The sequence below is a fragment of the Ictalurus punctatus genome, chromosome 23 (genome assembly GCF_001660625.3).
Source record: "Ictalurus punctatus breed USDA103 chromosome 23, Coco_2.0, whole genome shotgun sequence".
Lineage (NCBI taxonomy): Eukaryota > Metazoa > Chordata > Actinopteri > Siluriformes > Ictaluridae > Ictalurus > Ictalurus punctatus.
In genome coordinates, this window is record NC_030438.2 from 7978737 (window position 1) to 8000000 (window position 21264).

The 21264-nt window shown below is 42.2% G+C and overlaps 1 protein-coding gene across 2 annotated transcripts in view; it reads left to right on the forward strand.

Moving 5' to 3' along the window:
• Positions 1-9213: 9213 nt before the first annotated feature.
• The window catches only part of zfhx4 (zinc finger homeobox 4), a 74205-nt gene continuing 62154 nt past the window's right edge, over positions 9214-21264 (forward strand). For both annotated transcript variants that reach the window (XM_053674741.1, XM_053674742.1), the window contains exon 1: positions 9214-9344. The gene's annotated coding sequence lies outside the window, so the exon portion shown is untranslated. The remainder of the gene's footprint in view (positions 9345-21264) is intronic.

The window sequence follows — 21264 nt, forward strand, 5'->3', positions numbered from 1 at the left end:
CAGGCCGTCTCCGAGCTTAGAGCCGGCTGCGTGATTACCGCTTGATTGTTTTAATTTAGGGAATGATGCTGTTCATCCATAAAAGGACAAAGTGGTTTCTGTCTTTCTTTTTTTTTGTTTGGAGGTCAGGGAAAAATGGGTAGGTAAGCTTCCATTCCGAACAAGTAATAATAATAATGTTGTTTTCATTTTATTTCATTACTTATCCCTCAAATAGTTGATAAGAGAATTTTGATGAAGAGAAATCTATCACAGAAATGTAAACCTCCTTCGTTTCTATAGAAGCTCGAGAAGTGTATTAATTCTGACCAGGTGGGATCCAGAAATTGTAAAGTGTATTTTTCTTCTTCTTCTTCTTCTTCTTCTTCTTCTTCTTCCTTTTTTGACTTGGCGCACTAGGTTTACACAATAAGCTTTCCCTCCTCCCCGCGTCAGAAATGCAATCTGTTCCACGAGCAGGTTGCTGTCAGTTTAAAAATGACTATAATAAAAGTGACCATGAAGATGGATTCTGTGATTTTGCGTTTCTAATCAGTCATCTGTGAAGAGCACTTTTGCTTTTGATTCAGCGTGGTCCTGACAGGCCAGACGGATAGCATGCAGGGGTGCAAGGAGGGGGGGCGGGGGAAGAGGAGGAAGAAGAAGAAGAAGAAGAAGAAGAAGGAGGAGGAGGAGGAGGAGAAGCAGGGGGCATGGGGATTATTAACTGTCTTCCTATTAAAGTTTGGGAGATGGTCTGCAGTGGCTGGAGAACGGCAGTAATTTAAGCTGAAAGCTTTCTACGGTGAGAAAGAGAGCGAGAGAGAGAGAGAGAGATTTCTCCTCATCATCCAATAATTTCAGCTCTCACACTCCAGAGGAGGCTGACTCAACCCTGGTGTCATGTGTGCATGTATGCATGTGGAGAAAGCGCAGCCAGGATGCATGCAAAACAAACACACACACACACACACACACAAAAAAAAAAGACCCCCAGATGATACAGAACGCTCAGCGTGTCCTGCAGATCCGTCCTATCGATCCGTGCCTCGTGTATTTTGTTCCCCGCTGTATGCGTTCTCAAACATAAACGCATGCCAGGACGCAACACTGGAACAAAATCTGAAAAATAAAAATAAAGCAGAAAACGGAGCCTAAACGAACTCGACTCAGGCGAGCCGTAGTACACGTTTTGGCTGAATCAAAGGTGCTCGCTGTCGAAGACTGTCAGGCTTCAAACGAAGCGGGTGCTTACCTTACACATGACAATCCTCCCTCGCTTCTTATCCAATCCTCAGTCGTCCTTTCGCACCTCTGCGTGCACCTCTGAACCACGCAGATTTGATTTCCTGATTTCCCTGATTTCCTCCTCCTGCTCTCTTTTTTCCCCGTGCTTCTTCTCCAAATGTCCTCAATACTGGCACTGTTGAAATATCTGTGCAAACAGTCTCCAGTTTTTTTTTTTTTTTTTTTTAGCTGAGGCACTACGGGGCTGTTCTCAGCTATTTGGCCCCTGGGTGCATTTCAAACGTTGGAAAAAAAAGAAAAGCTGGAGCTGCTTTCTCCATAGGGTTCGGAGACTCCAGCCCAGTGGCTGTGCATGAGCACACTTAGAGTCAACCGTGTTACACTAACCACCCATCAGAGAGCTGAGCTGTGAAAGAAACAAACACGTACACCGCTGAGAGCTTTGGCTACGCTACACGTGCTTGTCGAAGGCCTCGGCCTTCCACGGCTCAGCGATGTCTTGCGTAGTTACAGCCATAAAATGAAATCACATCTGATAATCTGAGATTTCCCTTATCTCTTTTTAAAATTTTTCTTCTTCTTACGCACAAATCTCCGCTTCCGGGTTATACCGACTCGTCGCTTTGGCCTCACAGACCACATTGCTGTACACTGTAAATACGTCTTGAGCACCTTTTCTGGTCGGATATGTGAAATTGCGGTCAAAGAGTTCCTTGTCACACACGGGCAGAGATGTGGCTTTCGAAACACATCACTGTTTTAAGCGCTCACATGTAACGCGTTTCGACATTTTGTTTTTCGACTCGGAAACATATAAATATGCGTGTGATTTGGATGGGGTGTAACTGGAAAATAAGGCTGTCTATATAGGGGGCATGTAAAAAAAACACACACATCTAAAATGCTCGATTCATTAATTAGTTCAGGCTAATTGGTTAATTGGTTCATTAATGAGTTCATTGGTATCTTATTCTATTTTTTTAATGCAAATTGTACAATTCTATACATAGACCTACTGAAAGGTACACACACACAGGTCCAGCATGCATGCATAATGCACCCAAACACACACATACACACACACAAATGCATTCTATAACATTTTGTTTTTAATCTGTTGTTTTAATATTAATAAACTGTAAATTTATATCCGCTCCAGCATATTATTACTATATAATTATCATTTAATATATAATAATAGCCATATATATATATATATATGATAGAAGAATATTCTAGACACACATGTCTTATATAAACGCATTCCCTACTTCCTGTATCCTTAAGGGTTCCTCGGTTGTTCCTGTGAAGGAAATCCTTCCTCGAGGGTTCGACGTAGACCCCTATAACCGAGTTTTTACCTTTTCACAAACAGTTTCAGCGAAAGACAAACCCTTTAAGAACCCCATGAAGAACCTTTCCTACCCTTTTCCCACTCCCTTCACGCTCCTATTGAACTCTCGGCTCTGCGGTGCTGACCATGTGATTATTTACTACTGAATTTAGTGTTAAATACGAGCGAGTGCATTACAGAATTAGGGGAAAAAGCCCCCAAAGAGGCAGATGTGAAACATGTAGCTGTCTTAAACCCTCATTTAAAGTGGAAGAGTATGTGAAAATGCGATTTTTTTTCTTTTTTTGGAACACAAAGAGACCAATAATTCAGTAACATTTCAAAAGCATGGATTCTCCTCAGCTCTAAAGTGCATTAGAGAAAACACAGCGCTCGTACACATTTCTCAGTCACTACTACAGTGTGTGTGTGTGTGTGTGTGTGTGTGTGTGTGTGTGTGTGTGTGTGAATCGGATGGTCCAGTTTTTGAGCTTCTATTTTAGCGTGTTCTCTTCTATCCTTGGGATTTCTCATGGGGTTATAAAGCAGCCGGGCCTGTCACGGGGGAGAGACACATCGCCATCACTGCTCATATACAGGACACGCCGCGAGCAGCACACCGCCACCAAACAGCACAGGATGGAGCAGCTGATTATTGATTATTTACATGAGTAGGTCACTGGGAAGGGTCCTGGTTCAAATTCTGTGATACTGGTATAATAATAATAATAATAATAATAATAATAATAATAATAATAATAACAACAACAATAAGAAGAATAATATGAATATGAATAATAATATGCATGTGGATATTAATTGTGTTTATTTTTAATTATTAATTATTAGTATATTCATTACAAATTCTGAATAATAGTTACATAAACACTAATTTACATAAGAAGAATAATAACAATAATGTGTGTGAAATTTATTTATTTCTAATTATGAATGTATTAATGATATATTCTGAATAATATTTACATAAACACTGTAATTTACATAAGAAGAAGAAGAAGAATATGAAATGTTTATAATTATATATTCTGAATAATAATTACATAAACAGTGTAATTTGCATAGCAATAATAGTGCATTTACTTTTAATTATATATAATTTACATTATGTAATTTACATAATACTAATATGAATATGAATAATTCTACTAATAATAATATATGCTCATATAAGTTAATTGTTTATTTATTTATCTATTTACATTTATTTATTGTACGTAAAATAGATTTACATATTTTATATAATAGTAGTAGTAGTAGTAATAATAATAATAATAATAATAATAATAATAATAATAATAATAATAATAATTGTTCCTAGAAGATCAGGATTCTTTTTAAATTCTTTTTAATAGTAGTAACTAGTATCACTAGTGCTAGGTAAAGGAACTAAGGTACTAGTTAAAAGTTCTAGGCACATCAGTGTTTCCAGAAACAACACTAGTGTTAATATGAAATCTCCCAAAGCTTCCAGAGTTAGTAGTGCTAGTACTGCAGCTATAATAATAATAATAATAATAATAATAATAATAATAAGTGGGATCATATTTTAATGCAAGAAATGAATGACTGATGTTTCTTTCTGTGCTAAATGATGAAAAATGGAATATATCCCCCAAGACGTGAGTATTTATTGTTGTCCGCGGAACAAAGAGTGCAGGTGCATCCCAGCTTCATGTTCCTTTCACACAGACTCGAGTAATAAAGCACAGCATCTCTGCTTTACTAAATGCCACCAGCCTACATGGAGCATCCCAGACAGCCATATTCAGCCCTATAGGAGACACCTTTGTCTATTAAAGAGGCATCAAGGGCCAAGGGAGCAAGGGCCAAGTGTAGGGAGGGCGCGGGGGGATGGATGGAGTCCGGATGGGCGGAGGCGCGCACTCCTGTGAGTGCTGTTTAGTGCTGGACCCTGGACAAAACTGGGATCACTTTCCGACTCTTTTATTTCTTTAAAAATCCTGCGCGCTCACTCTCATCGATCACCGTGAGCTCGTGCGCGTTTAATCCCACCAGGTGTGCCATCATCCTTTTCAACATGTATCGATGATTCGTTTTAAATTATGAGTGATCATCGGTTGATTTGCATATCCGTGCATATCATTAGCATAAATTAAGACATGCATTAGATACAGAGAGTCTAGTCTAGTCCCGTTTCTCTTTAGATCGGACTGTTTACAATCATCGTGTCACTAGAGATCATGCTCTCCTTTTACATGCTTCTCCTCGGAAATGGATGTAACTTAATCGTTCTGTGTGTTGATCTGCTTTTCGTTTCTTTCTTTCTTCTTCTTCTTCTTCTTCTTCTTCTTCTTCTTCTTCTTCTTCTTCTTCCTCTTTTCCCCCTTCTTCCCTTTATCCCGCTCCGTCTCATTATTGCTGCGTTTCTGGTGAACGCACAGCCCGGTGTCGCACATCGATTTCCGCTTATACCATCGATCCAAACGTCCCGATACACCGATTTCAGGTCCACTGTTTTACAAACAAGCATTTGTGACTCTCGATTTTTACAGCTGCATCACGGATTGGCCTTGTGTGAGCATGTGTGTGTGTGTGAGCATGTGTGTGTTTCTCAGTATTTAGCGTGTATACTTCCTGGAAGGTAGAAGTAGAAATGTTGCAACATGCATGTTAATAAATGAATCAAATATTACCATGACGGCATAGAAAATAGAAATGTTATTGTCTTGTACTTTAAGGGGGGGGGGGGGGGGGGGGGGGGGGGGATGGGGGGTCCTGACAAAAACAAACCTCGTGCGCGTCCTTCCTGCTCATTAAAACGCGCTGGAATTACGCGCAATCTCAGGATGATTGTGGCGTATTAAATTAAAGTTGGATAAGTCGGCAGGGGAGGGAGGCAGAGCCCGATCACCCCCCTCAATTTATCGGCCCTTTTTTTCCTGCTGTAACGGCATCGCGCCGCTCCTCTCTTTGCAATGACAATGTGCCAAATGTAGGCATTTTTCTAAAGAGTTTCCATATGCTGCCGTAAGCGGAGCCTCGGAGAGCCAGGAGAGCGGCATCTCCTCCTCCTCCACCACCACCACAGGTAGTCCCGCTTTCAGCTTTTATTCTCTCTTCTGCTGGGGATGCACTTTACACTTTATATGAAGTGAAAAACATAGTAATAATAATAATAATTGCAGCTTTTGTTGCTGCTGCTGCTGCTGCTGTTGTTGTTGTTGCATGAGTACACGATATGGTTTTGTGGTTTTACGCACGCGTTTTTTGGGGAAGATTGCCTCGATGGTGGACATTTTTGCTCAGATTTTATGAGATCGCTTCACGGGACACTTTATTATCGGAGCGATTTGCCACGCTTTTGTTCTTTTGTTGAAATCTTTAACTTGGATATATATTTTTTTCTTTTAATATTAGGATTTATTTAGGTAAACAAATCGATGTTTACTCATTAAAGATGTCGTGTTCATCTATGAGATATTTTATTCTTAAGTCATTCAGAGTCTTTTGTTTAGGAAAAAATGTTAGGTATTTGTTTATTTATTTATTTATTAAATATTTATACAAATATATTTGTGATTACTTTCTTATTTTTATTTTAAATAGAAATATTTATTGTTCCCTCTAGTCTTTAAGGATAGCTCTCCGAGGCTTTGCTTGTGTGCTGAGCTTTTGTTGTTGTTGTTCTTTTTTTTTTTTTTTTTTTTACTGCTGACTTTAGTCGCTTTGTTGGTCTTCTGTTTTTGTTTCGGATTGTTTCTGTAGTGCAGGGGGTCAGAAAGTGTCCAAACGTGACCTCTCCCTCCCCAGAGGGCGCCAGGCACTTAGAACCCACCCCGAAACTTTACTCACAGAACCCGACTGAACCGTCATGTTAGAAACAAAACACACGCTAGTCGTGTGTAATGTAATGTAGTGTAATGTAGAAACAAATCAGAGCTCCGCTATTATGATGTCTACTTAACAATCCTAACAATAAGCATGCTCATAATACTAATACTATGAACAAAAAATAAACGGGACTGATATAATTTAGACATTCAGTTTTTCTTCTAATTATAGGAAATGCTATTACAATTCTAAAACTTTACAAATCATTTACCGCTGTCATAACACACACACACACACACACACACACACACACACACACACACACACACACACACCATACAGTTTCACTGATTTAAATGCAACGACATTGATTTTACTTCATTCTTTAAAAAAAAAAAAAAAAAAAAAGACACACCACCGCACATGCTTTGAACAGACATTAACTTATGCATGTAAGATTCATGATAATATTCATTAAAAAAAAAAAAAAGCGTTACGTTAACATAATGTTTGTTTAAACGCTGATATGAAATGGAAATAGAAACAGAAGCAGTATAGGAGCAGGGAAAGTCGGGAAAGGTGGAGGCTTGGATTCGGGAGTGCACATGAGAGCTATCAGCCTTTTAAATTCGACTTACTTTCTCCATTTCATCAGAAAAAAGAAGAAGAAAAAACATTCGAGAGAAAGAGAATTAGAGAATTAAAAGGGGGGGGGGGGGGGTAAACACCAGCCACGTGCACAGCATCATCCGTCAAAATGCATGCAACGATGCAATGTAAATTACATGCAAAATACGTGAGTCCTTTAAAAATCGGCAAGTTTGAAAGTCCTCAGCGGAAATGCAAACCTGAGAAATGGGCTTTGCGGCGTCACGTTTTTGGGCGTTTGTAGTTCAAAATAAAATAAAATAAAATAAAGTCTATCTCTCCGTGTGTTCATGAATCTCCAGATGCCCGTCGTGCCGGTGTGTATGGCTGTAGTCGGATCAGTTGCCCCCATCGGTGTTTAACAAAAAAAAATAAAAATAACCTGGATCTCGGGGCCAAAAGAGTTCACGCCTCCGCTGACCAAAAGACCCGTAAAGTCCAGACATGGCGGTCCGAGGGCACGCGCTTTCCCTGCACAGCTCACAGCATCCTTATCACCGACCCCATCGCTTCTCCTGACCATGAGATCCCCAGCTCAACTCAAAGCGCCTTCGATTTTTTCCCCCACAAAGCGGAGCCGGTCTCTCTCTCTGCTTCCTTCAGCATTTGGAGACCAAAAGCAGACAGAGAACCCGAGTCATGAGTCTTGGCATGATCTAAATCTTTAAGGATGTGAATACCGAGCTTTACTTCTTTTTCTTTCTTTTTTTCTTTCTTCATTCTTTCCTTCTTTCTTTCTTTCTTTCTTTCTTTTTTTTTTGTTGCTGTAGATTATTTTTGGAGGCTTGTTTTGTTTTGAAGTTTGCCATGAAACTTGCTTGAGTTATTGATCCTTTTCAGTATTAGCATTTATGGATTAAGTATCAAGCCTGTAGCCTGGTTTATGTAACATAAACAGAAAGGTAACAGTAAAAAGGAATTGTAGTTGGTGTCATTGATCTGCATTGCTGCACTATTTCCAGCTGGACTACATTATATAGAAAATGCACTCTGGTTTTATTTGATGTAAAATATAAACGTACTTGTTCTTCCATCACAGTATTTAACTCAGTTATTTAAAATATATTTGACTTATAAAAGTGACTCAGATCAAATCTCACCTACTCGTTTTTCCCCTAAAAAAAACATTATTTAGACACAGAAAAACAAACTGCAGTCCTAATAAAGCATCAGGCCTGTTCATAATGATATATTTATCTTCTCCATTATTCGTATTCATGATCATTTCTGCCCTTCTCTCTCTCTCTCTCTCTCTCTCTCTCTCTCTCTCTCTCTCTCTCTCTCTCTCATACACACACGTCATTAACACTGAGATATGTTTTGTTGTTGTTGTGCTCATGATTATTTGATCGTGGAACATCTGAAATATGTGAAAATGATTATCTGGAGCGTTTATATTTGTGAGCTGGAGATATTTTGCTGGGTTAAAACGAGCATGTGTCGAGCAATCCGCCTCGTCTTGTATGATGATTTTTTCGCCCCTTTATAATAACGTCATCTTTTATTTAATTCTATTATTATTATTATTATTATTTTAAACAGTAATGACTTCTAAAAGTGCTCTTATTGTTGTAGAGGATGTTCATCAGATTGCTGTTTGTGTTCGCCCACCTCCATCTCCATGGCCCCCCCTTTAGACCGGACGTAGGTATCGCGATAGTCTGAATCTCCTTCACCAAGTTGCACCAGCGCGTCGTTTGCAATGCGGAGACTGTTGATCACCTCACTAATTACGCCTCCCTCTCTCTCTCTCTCTCTCTCCCTCTCTCTCTCTCCCCCTCCCTCCCTCTCCCTCTCTCTCTTTCTCTCTCTCATTACCAGAGTGCATATCGGGAATAGACACACACAGACATGCGCACTCAACTTAATCAGCCATTTTTTTTCCTTTAAAAAAAAACACACAGGGCTTAAACCGTAATAATTAGCCGAATAAAGACATATCGGATTTTCATTTCCGACCCTCCTTTTTTCCCTGAGACCCCCCTCTCTGTCGCCACACAACCGAAAGCGCGAGGCGGCCGTCGGCGCGGCTTTTACCGAGCGGACCCAGAGGATCGACTCTCTCTCTCTCTCCCTCTCTCTCTCTCTATCTATCTATCTATCTCTTTCTATCTGTCTATTTATCTATCTATATCTGTTTCTTTTTCTCAGCCGGTCCTTATTTACGGCTGGGTACGCATATATTTTTTTCCAAGATACTTGGAGGATTATTGAGTTTTTCTCCTTTTTTTGTTACCAACTTTCGCTCTCCATTGGATGTGATTTTCTTCGAAAAACCAGAACATTTCGCGAGAAGAAGTGGAGGAAGCTGCGGGGGGGACGAGTAAGTTTTTTTTGTTTGTTTGTTTTTAATAATCCACAACTTTCACGGAGTAGTTGGTGTACAAACCGGCTATTGATCTTCTTCTTCTTCTTCTTTTAAAGTGTAGCGTTATTCCGCGGTTCAGCATAGCGTGTGCAGACTAGAGATACTAGTTGCCTTGTTTGAGAGCTGTCACGGATCAGATACTCTCCTGTAGCCTCGAGTGACACTACAGAACTTTTTTTGGTGTTTTTTTTTTTTTTTTTTTTTTTTTTAAACAATTTTATCGTTAAATGCGCTCGTGCTTTAAAACCCCGAATCTAGATGTTCACACTCCGATCCGCTATGACTTTGTCTGTATGCAGGAGAAACAGAGCAGGACGGACGAACACTGCGCTTTTGTGTATGATCTATGTGCATGTCGCTTCTTCAGAAGCACCGCTGAGGTGCACCATGTGGCAGAACCAAAAACCTTTAGGACAGGAGACCGCTTTTGCACACTCCAAATAGTTCCCGGTGTGTTTCTGCGTCCTAAAAATGTACTCCCATGTCATTGAGTAGCTTGTACCTGGCGTTCCGGTGGCCTGTGTCAAAGACAGAGACAAGAACAAAACACCAACAAAAAAACAAAGAAAGAACTAGAAAAACAAAATGTTTTTGTGTAAGAAAAAAATCAAGAGTTCGGAAAAATCCCCCGACCCAAAAACGCACCGCGACGGTTCTCTCTCTCTCTCTCTCTCTCTCTCTCTCTCTCTCTCTCTTACACACAAACACACACACACGCGCCCGCTTCCGTGTTTTTAGGGTAGGCTACCATTTCTCTTTTTGTTTTCAGTTTCATCCTCTTGTTCCGTGTAGGCATCTCGGTGTTTTCCGCGTTACCGTTATTGTCCTCAGCTTTACGCTCGCCAAGTTTTCAGTGGCTTTGCTTTACGAGACCAGAGCCAAGGATGGAGTCTGTGTGTGTGTGTGTGTTTGTGTGTGTGTGCGCCGTTGCTTGCGGGCCAGTTTGAGGTTCTCGGCTCCGATTGGAAACGGGGCGACGGTGACACGCCGGGATCGATCAGGAGAGCGCAGGATAAAAACCGGCAGAGAGCCGGGGCTGTGTTTCAGTGTGTGTGTGTGTGTGTGTGTGTGTGTGTGTGAGAGAGAGAGAGAGTGAGTGAGTGAGTGTGATCGGTGTGTGATTTGATCCATACATGATCAAAAATGCTCATGCTTTATGCACTGCAAGAATCTTTAACTTTTATTTATCTCGATTAAAAAACAACAACAACAAACAATTTCTTTACCCGCGTTATGCGACATCTTTTTATTCTGCATATAAGCACTGCATATGTTTCCTGCCTATCTTTAGATTTGGTTGTAATTCTGGATTGCTTTGAATAGCCTATATTTACAAATGTTCTTGTAGGTATTATTATTATTATTATTATTATTATTATTATTATTATTATTATTATTGCTATTGTTATTATTATTGTAGCTCTTACATTATTCGTTATATTAGTATTTCTATATCTTTGACTGCACAGAGTACATAAAGCTCTGTGTTAGTTTTTATCCCGGAAGATTTCCCCCCTCTTATCTCTCAGGTTACAGTATTATTTTAAGATTTTTTTTCTCGCAGTACTCGTTTGCTTTGTGTCATTGGCTCGACCCTACAGTGATCTTTCGTGATCGTTTGTGTACTAGCAACAGCATTCAGCTTCCAAAGAGCTAATTATGTAAATCCGGCCACATCAGATTGTATTTCCCTAAACGTTCATAACGCATATGCAAAATGTTAGTCAGAGAAGATGATGTTAATATTTGCTGAAATGCTAGCCGTTATTCCAAGTGCTTGCTTGACACACATTTAGGCAACGTGTGGCACTAACGTGGCCCGTGGATTTGCTCAGAGTGCTGTTTTGTCGCTTGGAAATCTGCATATTTGTTAGACAAGGACCTCGTAGAGCATTTCGGGTTAAATCCGAATTAGAACTATCCAAGCCTGGCCTGTAACGCCTCCTGATATTCAGACGTGTTTCTGCGGTGCGATTGGCTCAGGGTGGGAAAATGTGTCGTTTCCACCAAGCCAGATTTCCCTCTGCATATACCATATTAATGTGCAAATCAATATTTCAAGGATTAAATTTCCCTTCCTCATATTTTATGGTTTCCACCTCAATGAGTCCGGAGTCTAATGGAAGAGGCCGGATGATTTAAAATCCCCCACAGCGGCGACGGTTGCTACAAGCCTGTTCAACACTGAAAATCCCATGGCAGTGCACAAGGCTCGACAACCTCTGCCTTTGTGGCATGAACACACTCGGCTTGGCTTAGGGGCTCGGTGATGACCGTAGATCTGGTCGAACGTTAAAACATTGCTCTGATAATTAAGCACGAGCTTTCCACACACACTCACAGACACACACACACACACACACACACACACACACATAATGTATGCACATATCTCTGAACGCTCCATGAATAAACAAAAGACGTCCATTCCCTACTGATGTTTTTCCCCCTCCTTCGGGAAACGTGTGTAGTGTATATTTTCCTTTAAAGGCCTTTTAAGAAGCACTCAGCAAAAAAATACAGCTTTTGCTTTAGCACGATACTAAGCATTTAGCAACGGCTCGAAACCTCAGGCTCCGAAAACACAAAAAATGGTGTGTTATTACATTTGCGTCTGTGGAAATTCATTACGCTCTGTCGTGTACAGTGGAGCAGTTGAAAGGTTTATTTCTGTTTTCTTTAACCCCAGCGTTATCGTGATCCTCTAAGCTTTCGCTGTCCGTCATCAGGTGTTTGTTTTTTCCCCCGTTCCTCCTGCACCATCTGGACTACATTCTGCACAGCTGCACGAATTTCAGATGCGATAGAACATTTTTTTCTCTCCCCCCCCCCCCCCCCCCCCACGCCCCCCCACCTCCCATTTGGCTCATCTTACACCTTTTGAAGAGACTCGCTTAATTTAGCCTGCTAAAAGAAATCCAGACAGATGAGGACAAAGGCCTCTTTTAATCTGACCACGGCTGTTTGATTTCCTTAAAGATTCCTTTACCGTCTGAAAATCCGCACATCGTCGCACATCTGGGTGTGATGTTATGAGGAACTTCTCCTTGTCTGTTTTGCTAAGGAAATGTTTGTCAGTGCGTGTGAGACATGTTTAAGTTATACCTGTCAAATCGAACATCAAACATGACTTATTTTTAATTTTAAGGCGGGGGCGCATGGCACTCATCACCGAGTGCTGGCTCGTCAGGAAACGCGAGTGCTGAGTGATTTGTTTGTGCTTGATGTGGATTTGCCTCGTGCTGCATGTTTAATAAAGACCACCAGTGTCTCTCGGTTTGTGTGTCTGCGGTCCTGATGATTCCACGGACAGCGTTGAGAAAATTATCACATTGTTGGCGGAGGAACTGTGGGGCTTTTGTTGCAGGCCCAATTGAATTTGGTCCGGTTAGGAGGCTGCAGAGCACGCTCCGCTCTGGAGAAAGCTGAGAAGTCAGGAGCTGGCTTAATGTATTAAGCGGGGGCCGTTTGGTGTCAGCCCCGAGGCCATTACGGACAAGGCCGAGGCCCCCTCCATCCCTTCCTCTTCCTCGCTCAGCGGCCGTCGAAGGGTTAAACGCTCGGATTAGGTTCGAGCTCCGCAGCGCCCGCGGAAAGTGTGAGTGAATGCGTGCGAGTTTCGTGTAATTAGCGCTTAATTATATTAACATATGCAAATTGTCAGCTCAGAGGGTTTGTTCAGCTGGCACAGATCAGCCGAGCACAAACGCCTCATTGTTCCTGGGGCAAATAATGGATTCGGAGTTGGATTGTGGAAACGCATAACCAGCAATCTAATTTAAGTCATACCATAGCAAAATTTCATTAGTCTCTACGGAGACAGGGTTAATTGTGCTGACTAATGGCCCTGTATACAGCCACCCGTCCTTTAAAAAGATTTATTTATTTATTTATTTATTTATTTTAAAATACACATCCCAGAGTAATCCGCCTCACAATGACACTTGTTTATACACGCTTCCCTTGTGCGGGAATTTGCATATGCAAATCTCAGCTCTGGGAGGGGGGAAGGGGGGGCGGGGGAAAAGGGGTGGTCTTCCTTTTCCTCGTCTCGTTTGTCATGGCGCCTGACGTACGAGCGCAGAGAGACAACGAGACTGCAGATGGGATCATCCAACCTGGCAACATTCTTCCATAATTTGTTTCAGATTAAAAGACCAGACTGGATCTCATTCTGCTCAGGCCTTGGCGAAGGGAAGGTCGGGTCATGGAAGAGTTTCCACAGCAACTAAAACTCTCTTCTTTTTCCTTCAGCTAATTAAATAACATTCTTAGAGCCTCTCCACGTTTTTTTTTTTTTTTTTTTTTTTTTTTTGAGGTAAGAGGAGGAAAGAGAGCGGCGTCTAGAATAATCTCTAGTTTCCGTTAGCTAGTAGGGGGGGGGATACCCTCTGCATTGCTAGTACTCCTGCATTAATCCTGTTTTTTGACAGAAATGTAAACTGATATAATTGCTTTTCACTGGGGGGAATGGGGGTTTGTACAAGTGTGAAAGCATCGGAAAAGGATTAGCATTTTTTTGCATAATGCACAGTGGCTTTGAATGGCCCACTGAATGGATGACTGAGTGACTGAGATGAAAGCCGAGCGAAAACGCTGCCTGCCTCTCTCTTTATTTCTGGGCCAGCTCTCCCTAAAGATGCGTTTGTCGAGAACTCAAGACAACAAGCACACGGCTTCATATTCCAGGAGCCTCCCAAGATGCCTGCAGATTTTGTCATTACGTGAAGTAATATGTATGGTAATGGCCCCCTCTCTCCGCTAGTAAATAGAGGGTCTGGCTGGTTTATGCAGCAGCGTTTAGACACAATAGGAAGGCCGGGCACTCAATATTGCAGGTATTAAATCTCATCGAGGCGTTTTTATTGATAAAATACGAAAGCGTATGTGTGATTATTCTTTCATTTTTTTTTTAAAAGAAGAAAGATGCTAGATTTAAAACGCTTGACTTGACAAGAGAAAACCCCACGTGCTGTTGAAGCGATTTCTTCTTCCCTCAGCATTAATATTTCCAGCAGAGAGACAGGAACTTGGCTTTGACGTCATCATGAAGGGTAGCGACGTCCCCCGGTTTAACCCCTGCGAAAGGGGAACGCGGCACAGAGGACGGACTCGGTCTGCATTTTAGTAGAAGCCCTTCTCAGTCAGATAGGTCATGCTTTAATGTCTCGACTGGACGAGCTGGCGCACCGACACGCTTTACCAGATGTTGACTTGTCGCCAATCGAATGGCGTACGCGTAGGAGAGTCCTCCCTCTCTTTGTCCCCTGTAGCATGGATGCTGTTAAAACGCCTCTGCCTTCGTAAAAGAGGAAGCTAATAGAATTACCGATGGCCCCCGACGTGCAAGCGTGCATGAGTGATGAGGACACGGGCGTTTCGGACGTTTTTGCGAGCCTTGTTATGGGAAGGCCTTGTTATCGTGAGGAAATGTAATTTCTGTCCTCACTGAAAACTTTCATTATTGAACACGGTTATCTAAATGTTTTTGTTGCTCTTGGTCTTCGGCCAGTAGGGATCACATTACTTTTTCTGTCGGCCCCCACGTCTCGTCTAGGAGCTGGGGATTTTTTCCTTCTTCTTCTTCTTCTTCTTCTTCTTCTTCTTCTTCTTCTCATGCTTTCTCCCACTTGGCATGAAGCCTCTTGTACAGGATATTTAAAAAAAAGAGAGAGAGAGAGAGAAAGAAAAAATTGTGGCGTGTGTGTGTGTGTGTGTGTGTGTGTGTAAGAAATAGCGCATGCAACATTCATGCCTTTATTCCGGTTGAAAAGGGAATTATGCGCCGAGATCAACATGATGGACCATGTATGTTAATCATTTGGCCCAGAGCTGTGTATGAAATCCTGTGAGGTTAAGGAAAGAGAGAGAGAGATGCTGCACTCGTTTAATCGGAGAGCACCACCCTCCCCGCTGCCATGGCAGAGAGCGCGCCGGGCCTGCGTCGACCAATCAGGGTTGAGAACCCAAGCATGTCTTGGATGGCGGGGTTTTCTTTCATTAGCAAAGCCTCCTGACAGCGGAGGATGCTAGCAGCTCAGGGGCTACTTGGCACACGTGTGTGTGTGTGTGTGTGCGTGTGTGTGTTTGGAGGTGGGGAAATCATTGTCATTTTCCTCGAACATCAAGCCTATATTTTGGGATCTCTGCATAAATAAAACAGACATCTGTATGTTCTTGGTTTATTATCTATAGACAGATGTTTTAAAATTCACCTGAAATTCCGAGTCAGTTTGGCGTTCGAGTCCTTCCCACTGTCGATCGATTCACCGAAGCACTGGAATTTTAAATCGAGAGCCTGACAGTTCACTCCTGTTCGCTGTTGCAGGCAGATTCGTGTCACTGTTTGTTTTATGGATATCATCATACTCGAAATAAGTTCAAAGCCCTTTGCCCTCGTCTGAAAGGGTGCAGTTCAGATCAGTGACCTGTGGGGCAGATGGCATTTCCCAGAGACGTGAAATATTCCAACATATGTTCATGCACCTTCTTGTCCAATCCCATCTGCATATAGCGAGCTGATTATTCCCTCTGAGAAGAGCGATGAGACCGTAATTGAATATGGATGACCAGTCGTGCCTTACGTAAACAAATAAGTGAGAGTCTGCCCTCATTAATATTCATGATGCTTAGTTAGCTCAGGACAATGAGCTGGGGATATTAGCACGGCCATGCCACATGTGTGTGTGTGTGTGCGTGTGTTTATGGAGAAACAAGCAGCTTTCCAGACACGAACCCTGCCCCACTGTTTGTGTTTTAGGCCTGAGGTCAGAAGAAGCAGCTGCCGTCTCCACAGAAGTATTTATTTAATGCTAGACTTCTCATATCCTGTCTCACTGCAGCAGTCTGGCATCTGCACTGGAATCATCTCTAATTATTTGCTTTAAAGATGGACGCTTTGTAGCGGAGGTGTCGGAGGTGCCACAGTCGGTCACCTTGTCAGCAGGTCTAATGACGGGGAAAGCGGTTGGAGAAAATGAACGGTTGGTGCAGTTTGCGTCAAAGAGTCCAGGCAAAAAAATAAAAATAAATAGAAAAATAAAAAGCCAGAGCCAGGGAGGATTGTTCTGAATGATGAAGCATGTTTCTTGAATATAGTTTTGGCTTTTAGGAAAAGTTTCACCGCGACCGTGCTGAAGATGTGGATAATCGCAGAGAGTATTGAAAGTTCAGAAGCGTAACAGGCGGAGATGCACAGAAAATGTATGAAAAAGCCATTATGGGAAATTGAGGTCACTCGGGGTGGTTGTTAATAAAATCAAATCAGAGGCCCATGCAAAGATCAAGCGATATGTAAAAAAAAAAAAAAAAAAAAAACCCGGAGCAGAAAGCTTAAAATTAGAGGAAGAGGTCAAGGGAGTGGGGTAAAGTATATTTTCCACGCCAAGCCCTTCCAGTATGATGAAGGGATATGTGCTGTTATACTGTGTGTGTGTGTGTGTGTGTATATATGGACATTTGATTTGCATTTTTTAGATTTCTTGCTTATTACCACATGGCATTTCACAGCGAAACAAGTCCCGCGTATTAACTTCTCGGACTTTAGAAATAATGTGTTTTCTTTGCCTTAATTAACTGGCGGTTATGCTGACGCAGGCTTTGTTTTCTCTTCCAACTTCTCATTGACCTTAAAATCCCCCCTAACGTCTTATTCGGGCCTTTTCCACGAGCCGAGACACATAAAACACAGTGGCCTTCCGTTCTCTGATGATGTTTCAGGCCCGGACCGGACCTTCAAATGGCACCGACGGTGAAAAATCAGCAGCTCTTTTTTAACGTTGCTCTTCATTACCGCGACTCAAATAGCTTTCATCCTCCATGCCCTTTTCATCTAACACACAAATCTTCTTTTTTCTCTCTTCTCCTCTTTCCTTACGCAAAGCATTAAATTAACGAATTAAACGTTAGCGGAAGAAGCAAAAAAAAAAAAAAAAAGCGATTATATTTTAGTGAGTTGTTTATTTCTGGCTCTTTTAGGAAGTAAATGGGACGCCGTGACTGATTTGTTGAAGTCAACTGGGCCCGAGCCAGTTGGGCCGGTACGCTGCGTGACATTCAGGTTGATTTGATAATGGAATATTGCGGTCCTAATCTAAGCCCAGGCTAATTACACATGACAGTTGTTTGTTTGGAGTGGAATCCAATTAAAATGTACAATTTTCAAAAGGAACACTCGAGCTCTCGCCAAACGAAGCATCGACCCCACAATGGCACTGAAAACATTTTTTTTTTTTTTTCACAAAGGGTAAACTCGCAACAGCTGTCAGTACGACGTTTGTTTAAAAAGCAAATGCCTTTGGTCTAAAGTTCATTTGGAGCGCTCTCTAATTAAATATAAGCCCAGTTAATTAGTAATTCTCTGTCTCCAGAAATGAGAGATATCACCGGGTCAGCTCACGTCCGTCGTGTCTGTACGGAGCGCCTTTATTTTACGTGTTTTGAAATATTTTGGTGCGGAATCGTCCGATTCGGCGTCTAGCTAACAGGTCTGGAATGTGTGCAGGGATACCTGGCCTGTGATTATGTTTATAATACCGGATAATTACAGGACCGAGAGTCAGAGAGTCACCGCCTTTACCGAAGGGCCTTGAACTTTAAACCTTTATTGTTTCTTGTGGAAAAAAAAAAAGACATGTCAAAATCAGCCAAGCGCCTCCGATTTAAAATGAATAAATAAATAAATAAATAAATGGCTTCCCGTGCTCATGTTTAAAAGAGACGTTGGGAGAGCGGTGACGGGGCTGGAGTAGAGAGGCCTGAACGCTAGCATGTAGGAGCAAGGAGCTGGTTATAGCTAAACAATTGAAAATAAATATCGGCTTGCTTTTATGAGACGAGATCGTGAAATATGTGACGTTGAATGGACAAAGAGTGAGAGAGAGTGTGTGTCAGTGTGTGTATAAGTGTGTGTGTGTGTGTGTGTGTGTGTGTCCCTGGCAGGCATATGGTCCATGTTTGCTCAGTTATCTGCATGCTCTGTCCAACAGCAGCACGTCTGGCCCGGCCGTAGTGTACATAGCTGGCAAAGTCCACAAACACTTCTCTTCATTCCAGGTCGCTCGCGAATAAAAACCCGATCGGTTAATCCGAAAACCCGGATTAATTCGCGTCTTCCCGAAATCATCCCGAGTTTGGGATCCTCAGTGAATATTAATTCCACTTAAAAAACGTCGAAGAAGACACGGCGCATGTAAAGCAGACGATTTCCATAACCGGTCCAAGCACTTTCATATCCTATGCATTTCATCCTTTACAAAGGCACGATTGACCAGTAGATTAATATTTATTTAGCACAGGGAAATCAAGGGATTAGTCAGTCATCATTTTAATTCTAATCCTGCTTTGCATGGACTAGACAAAGAGAGGGTGATTACGGAGCATGAGACTGGCAAAGCTGCAATTAGATTCTTTCTCGTTGAGCATGGAAAACACACACACACACACACACACACACACACACACACACACGCACACAAAAAAAAGCTGAGACAATTTTTCCCCTGTCAAAGCAGAAAGTAAACATATGTGCACATGTGAGGACATCACGAGTCCATTTCAACATCAAGCTGATGAATAAGAGAGTAACCAGTGCTAATTTTCCTCAGTGCCTCCTTTGAGAATAAGCGTGTGTATTCATTCTCACATGAATGTGAGAATGCGAGCGTCTCCGTGACGCTGTGTGTGTCTGTGTGTGTGTGTGTGTGTGTGTGTGTGCTCACGTGTGTATGGGTCATTAAAGTGCTGTACTCTCCAAATAACATATCCTCTCAGCTAATTAAGCTCAAATCCTCACAGGCGTTAGGAGGACGCTAAAAAAGTAGGATAATGCACTGATTTGCATTTGAGCCATTTTTTCTTTGCAGAATATACAGTACAGAGTGCTGATGTGTCTCAGCAGGTCGAGCAGATGCACGCATTTTTTATTTATTTATTTATTTATTTTTTGATATATTCCAGCTCTCCGCTCCCTAAGCGTAATTGAAGTAAAAAAAATGCAAAGTGTTGGAGTTCACTTTGCAAATCTGTGCATTAGGAGAGAGAGAGAGAGAGAGAGAGAGAGAGAAGAGGAGGAGGAGGAGGAGGAGGAGGATGTGGAGGTGGGTCATAACCGATGATTTGCCATCACATGGGCACCAGAAAGAGAAGACATGAAACCAGATGTGGGGTGAAATAAAAGGCTTAAAGAGGAAGACCAGTAGAGAACCTGCTCAGAAAAAAGAGCCAGCAGAGTGTTCCCCTTTTCAGCCCTGCTCTCTCGCTGTCTCTCTCTCTCTTTCTCTTTCTCTCTCTCTCTCAGTTCCTGTGAATGTTAATGATTTTTCTCCTTTTTCTTTTTCTCTCTCTTTCGCTTTTTTTTTTCACTCTCCCCTCCCTTTCCACCTCCCTCCCTCGCTCTTCCAGAGACACAGCACCATTGTTTGTTGCGAGGGCTCTTTTCTTTCAAACTTAATTACCTTCTCCCCTTTGTGGCGACTCGGGCTGAAAGTTTGCGCCGTGTCACGAGAGGTCGTCACACATTCTTGTGCGCCGGCCCTCGTTAATGGCGGCCGTGCAGGCGAGGCAGAAGAACCCGGGCAACATCAGCAGGAAGCTCTAAGCCGGTTAATGCAGTATAATTGTCTGGACATAGACTGGCCTTTGTTTGTGCGGTTCATTTCGAATCAGTCGTAATTAACTCCAGAGTGTTTCCAGATTGCCGGGCAAAGAAAAATTGCAGCTTTGAATTTGGGGGGAGAGACATTAGCTATGTAGATTATGTTTCCCTTTGATACCAGGGCCCTCATGGTAAAAGTTTTCGAATGGGTGAGGGGGTCGTCGAATGGAGCACAACTCCAAGCCTTCCTCTTCTCTCATTTTAGTGTCTTCTTAAGCAGAATTAACGACTAACATGTTATGTTATATACGTGTACGTAAAGCATATACGTATACATACGTAACGTTACGGCTTTACGACGCTTTTCCCGTGTTTACGCAGGTAGATGGTTTCCAGAATTACAGATCCGTATCCATGGCAGCGTCGTTTCAATTCATTTCCGAAAGGCTATTTTGTGGACAGGTAATTTGTACAGAAAGATTCCCGTGCTACACGTACGCCACCACAGAATCGTGCCACGCCCGGCGGTAATGATACGGTGTCTATTGAAAATGAGGGCCTTAAACATATCTGTGACACCAGGGAGTCCCGCTGTTTCTACTGTTACACCTCAAGGCACAAACAGACGTAGCTAAAAGGCTATAGAAATCAAAAAAAGAGAATACACAAATATATATTTCCCCCCCTTTTCTTTTGTCTCGAGTAGCCAGAGACGCTGTTGATGTCCAGATAATATGACTTTGATGGATTTCTCATCAGCTCGGCAACAAATAAACAGGTATAATTACTCTTACGAAGGCCTATTCACAGCCGCCGAGCGTGCTCCACTCACACCGTGACTCGCTATTGTCTCTGTCTAACTCACTATGACATTTCGATAGAGGATTTAGCGAAGGGAAAAAGCCGAAGACGACTCCGGAGGGTGACCTTTACTAAACCTGATATAGTTCAAAGATTTTATTCCTTTTCTTCCCCCAAACCCCACCCCCCCCCCCCCCCCCCCCCCCCCCCCCGCATGTTAGTGCTCTAACTTTTTAACCTGCGTTTCTGCTTTACTTAAAGACAGAAAGAAATCAAGAGTAATGTCTCAGAGGGGAGAAAAAGAGCAAGTGAAATCCTCAGATTAGAATGGAAGGGGGGGGGGGGGAGAGAAAAAGAAACGCCTGCTGTCCTTCTCGGTGAGCTCCTTAAAAAAAATAGTGGAAAAAAAAGAGAGAAAAGGGTGACTGAGGGGGAGGCAGTGTAGAAAAACAATAGCCAAAAGAGTCCCTCAGCCCTCTT